At 34.9% G+C, this 5,266-nt stretch overlaps 1 long non-coding RNA gene across 3 annotated transcripts in view; it reads right to left on the bottom strand.

Annotated features, from left to right (window-relative positions):
* Nucleotides 1–1,315: 1,315 nt before the first annotated feature.
* Nucleotides 1,316–5,266, bottom strand: part of LOC102006975 — a 29,246-nt gene continuing 25,295 nt past the window's right edge. For 2 of the 3 annotated variants that reach the window (XR_001235174.1, XR_259354.2), the window contains exons 5-6: nt 1,899–2,992; nt 1,316–1,785 (exon numbers count right to left, since the gene is read on the bottom strand). This is a non-coding gene — a long non-coding RNA (uncharacterized LOC102006975). The remainder of the gene's footprint in view (nt 1,786–1,898; nt 2,993–5,266) is intronic. The other variant, XR_259353.2, reaches the window with a different exon arrangement.

The raw sequence follows: 5,266 nt of genomic DNA, 5'->3' as shown, positions 1-5,266 counted from the left end.
TGTTCACTGGAAGAAAGCCTTTTTAATAAATGATGCTGGAAAAACTGGCTTTCCACATGCCAAAAACTAAAACTAGACCCATGTCTATCATGATACACTAAACTAAAATGAAAATGGATCAAAGCTCTAAATATTAAACAGAAAAAATAAATATGCTAGGAGAGAAAATACATAGAAATCTTGAAGATATAGGTGTAGGCACCAACTCCGTGAAGTCTGATAGAATAGGAAAACCCAGATCACATGGGAAATAATGCAAAAAATCAACAACTGGGACCTTATCTTATTAAAAAGCATTTACACAACAAAAGACATCACCAAGAGAGTGAACAGACAACCCATGAAGAGGGAAACAATTTTAACCAGTGTCCCTCAGAATAGAATAAGAATAGAATATATAAAGAATTGAACAAAATCAGACACCTCCAAATTCAAAGACCCAATCCAGAAATGAACATCTGAGATGAATACACACTTCTCAGATGAAGAAATACAAATGGCAAATAAATATATGAAAAAATGTTCACCATCACTGGTCATCTGAGAAATGCAATTAAAACAACACTGAGATTCCATCTTACCCCAGAAAGAATGGCTATCATCAATAAATCAACCAATAACAAATTCTGGAGGGGCTGTGTAGAAAAAGAAATCCTCTTACACTGTTGGTGGGAGTTTAGGCTCGGTATAACCACTGTGGAAATCAGTTTGGAGATTCCTCCAAAAACTAAGATTAGAGTTCTCATTCAATTCAGCTATGCCCCCTTCTGAGTATTTTCCCAGAAGAATTGAAAATATCATACTACAGTGATATGTGTGCACCCATATTTATAGCAGTACAAGTGCCCATCAACTGAGGAATAGATAAAAAAATTTCATCTTTGTATACAATGGAGTATTATTGAGCCATAAAGGAGGATAAATTTGAGACAATTATAGGTAAATGAATGCAACTTGAGACCATACTCATGAGTGAAATAAATCAGACTCGCATGTGTGAGCATTGTACTTTCTCCATGGTGTGGGAAACTGTAATAGTCAATAAGGACCAAAATGTACAATAGAAACTGTGAAATGTGAAGAATTTGTTCAAAAGGAAAGAGGAGCCAGGGAGGAGCAAGGAGAAAAGGAAGGAAGGGAAAGAGGGAAAAAAAGCACAAGATAGTTATACTACTAGTTTCTCTTAGTTCATGGAAAGGAAAGATTTGTGCTAATATCACTTGGAAAATTTTTTATGTCCATATCCTGTACTCCATGCAACTACTTTGAAGATAGCAATACACAATGTATTAACTATTGTTATTCTCCTATTACTTTGTTATGAAACTTTGTTTTATATTTTGCATAAAATACAAAAGGAAAGTAAGAGATGAAGAAGTGCTCTGAAGAGAAGTGAAGATCTGTCCTGCACAGACAATGACCACTGCAAGAACAACACTGCAGTGGTAGTGAAGTCAATGGTCACTGAACTTTGTATCTTCTTTTGATGTAAAATCTGGGTTTTCTGAAAATGACGTGTGCATAAGTCCCACTGTGACTTGACAGTTTTCCATGACTGTCAGGTCACATCCTATTTCCAGCCTCCTTGCCATGCCCTAATCTCATGGCTCACAACAAGTGTGAAAAATGGAAAATATAGGAATTATTTGTGCTGGTAATGTATATATGCAAATTGTTAAAAATTAGAAGTAACTTTTGCTATGTATTCTAAAAATCATACAAACATTGCTATCTTTTGATTCTATAATACTGTAATCACTCAAGGGAATTTTTCTTGAAAATTACCTGGAAGAATGGAAAAAATAAATAGAAATAGAAATATGATCGTCAATGCTTACTAAAGAAATCGATTTAATGCACAATATACGAATATATGAGAATTTATAACATTGGCTTACAATGGCTGGCAACAGAGTCTGGTATGGAAGAGTGCAGAAGGTCTATCCATGCACTGGAGATCTGAAGGATCCAGTTGAAAAGGAGCTCACTGTAGTTTCCTGTGCAAGTCTGTATCTGGAGGCCTTTTGACTGACCGGTACTACTGAGCGGAAATTAAAATATTTTTATTAGGATTCTGTAACAACGTGTAATAAATATTAAGTGAAAGTAATGGTCAAATAAGCTAGTGGTGCAAAAAAATAGCAGAGAATATTGAAAAAGAAAAAAGCTTTTGAGCAGAAATACTGAGTGCTGTATCTAATTTTTTATTATAAACTGCATATGTCTAATTTTTCCCTACATTTTTGTTTCTTATTTGAAGTAAAAGTAGTAGAGGCAAGCATTGTTCAGGTCTTTACTAGGATCTAATAATAATTCATGATATTTAAATGTTACTTTTTTAGCTAAACTTGAATTGTAATTTATTTTTAAAATATTCTTAGATTATAAATGTGCTGTGAAATAATGTTCAGTAAAATAGTTGGTCAGGAATATCAACTCAGTTCAAGTTTGACAGAATGTTTAACCAAACCAGTTAAGAAACTAAGGTCTGGCACAGGTTCAGGTAATAAACCTAGAATCAGAATTAAAAAGCAATAAACCCAGAAGCAGAATTGCTCTAATTAGAATCATCTTGTAGTTCTTAGTGAAGACAAAGTAAAACCAATACCAAAAGACTCTTCCTCCTTTGCAATGTTACCGATACGATAGTGTGTAGAAATCGCTGCAACAATTTCATTAGATGTAAGATCAGACTGACATTTCTTTCTTAAAAGCCAAAGTCAATTAAAGTAAGGTCAAAAGCCAAGGACTCAGAATGCTATAAGCAGAGTGCTTATAAAAGTTTGCATGGAGTTACGTTTTAGTGGGGTAGAGACTAGACTGATTCATACATTTATTTGACTTGCCTGAATCCCAGAGGCATTTGAACTAATGGTTCCAGTAGTAGGTACGAAGTTTTAAATCCCAAACCAGTGGGGAAATGACTTTGATCTGAAGTTTTGTGAACAGACCTCCACAGGGGCCCTCCAAATGACTGATAGCTCCATCTTTCCTACAAGGTTCAGAGTGATGGGAAGTGAGTTTGATCTCTCCCATGCCTGTTTTTCCAAGGTTGGGGGGATTGGATTCCCTTGCCCCTGTCCTTTCTTCCTTTGCCCAGGGAGTTCACAGATGTTGCAGCTCTAGCCCTGGGGTCAAATCATCAGTGCAAGGTTGGACTCAGTAAGTTTTTTGTTTGTTTGTTTGTTTTTTGAAGAAGAGAAAGCAAAGCACAGAGAGAACTCGTCCTCTCTCTGTGCTTCCCACAGCAATCCTAACTGACCATTAGACCATACTATTTGAGTACAATGGTGTTGGCATTACTGATAGTATGGGGAGAGTCTTCGAATCCTGCTCAAAAGAAAAAACAATAATTCAGAACACATTGCAATCAGATGTACATTATGAATAATACCTTCTATCTGAGAATCTCAAAAGTTTCTAGAAATTAGCTAGTTAACCTGTAATGAATGATATAACTTTAATTTTAGAGCTGTAGACTATATATAAACTCCACAGAGAGAATTTCAAAGTGTGAAAAAATAACAATTAAAACAAATACAATATACTTTCTTTTCAGGGTTTTAGAATATGAAGGAGGAAATGCTGCATTTAACAGATAATGACATTCATGTGACACAATCTATAAAAAAGCCTATTTTCCTTCTCTTGCCTTTTTCTACAATTCGATTCAAATAATACGTATGTAAACTATGTGTAAGAGTACGTGTTATTCAGGCATCTTTAACTTTTGGTGACACCTACTGTACAGAGGGGAAAATGCAATTAAATCATTCTCAGGAAGAATAGTTGAGTGCCCAGAGAGTATCTAGATGTTATTTCATTTTATTTTTGTATTTAGAATGCTATAACTTCTCTGATACTTCTTTTGAATATAAGAAACATTTATTTTTAAAAAGAGAAGATATTTAAGTAATTATTATACATATTGCATCATAAAATAATAGCCCAGACTGGCAAATCCTAACAATTTTCCACTAACTAGCTTAAAAATGGCATTTAAATTTAATGATTTGCTAAAATTGTTGTCAAGTATTACCAGAAAATCAAAGTGGATGTTTAAGCACACTTTCTTGTCTTTAAAGTTAACCATTTTTGAGGTCTGATTAAAATGGTACTCTAATGTTAATGTTTGTAATAGAATTTCAATGGACAGCAAAACTTCCAATAAGCTGACTTTCTATTCTGCAGAAAAACATAGGTACAGTTATCTGGCATACACCAAGAAATAAACATGATTTCTACACATTCCATTTATACTCCTCCTGAATCCTTTGACTGTTCCACAGCTAGTGGCTTGTAAAGTATGTAAACATTTCACTTCATAGTTCCTAGTTATGACTGGGAAAAGTTTTCAGAGGCGTTTGTAACTCAACAGCAAAGTAAATAAATTTTATTGAGTTTTTATCATGTGCAGACATTGTGCTAGATCCTTTTATCAATATCACATATGATGAAATGATCTTGCTCCCAAAGAAAAGCTCCAAAGACAAGACTCCCATGGTCCAGAGCCAGCCTGGTCTCACCCACCCCTAGTTAAAATGAAAAGAGACTTTTCCCATTGAGTGTGATTTTCCCAGTTCTTATAAAAATAAAACAGAACAACTTTCATCTTTTAATCTATCCACTGTAAGCATTTCAGTTTACATTAGTAAAAAAAAAAAAACAAAACACTATAATTGAAGAAAACAAAACCAGACTCTTGTGGGGTATTATGTGAACAGGGTTAAGTTATTCAGCAGGGGGCTGGGGATTTAGCTCAGCGGCACAGCGCCTGCCTGGCAAGCGCAACGTCGTGAGTTCAATTCCCAGTACCGGAAAAAAACCAAAAAAAAGAAAAAAAAAAAAGTTATTCAGCAATTCCTCCCCCATGGTTGTCTCCTTCCCAGTTCTCAGTTGTCCTTTTTTTAGATTAATGACTCTGAAATTTAATAATCTGCTTGCAAAAATAATAATTCCTATGAATTAAAGTTATTTTATAATGACCTGAATTAATATGTATTTAATTTAATATTTTTGCAATCATAATTGTAATTACTCTGTGAACATTTATCAGCAAAATTGTTTTGCCCTTTGAATAATACAATATATGGTATTTCTAAGGGTTTACCACTCAGAGAAATGATACGTTAAGAGTTCCAATCAAAATAGGATGCTTGGCCTTGCGCCCAGGCAGCGAGTTCTCCTGGAGCGGCAGGGCTCCTGGGTCCGAGTGTGGGCCGGACTCATACCACCACGATTCCCAGCCGAAAAGCGGGCACAGAGC

Source organism: Chinchilla lanigera, unplaced genomic scaffold, assembly GCF_000276665.1.
Source record: "Chinchilla lanigera isolate Chin_1 unplaced genomic scaffold, ChiLan1.0 scaffold00004, whole genome shotgun sequence".
NCBI classification, from domain to species: Eukaryota; Metazoa; Chordata; class Mammalia; order Rodentia; family Chinchillidae; genus Chinchilla; species Chinchilla lanigera.
Note: the sequence above shows the minus strand (reverse complement) of the source record. Positions and strands in the feature narration are given on the sequence as shown.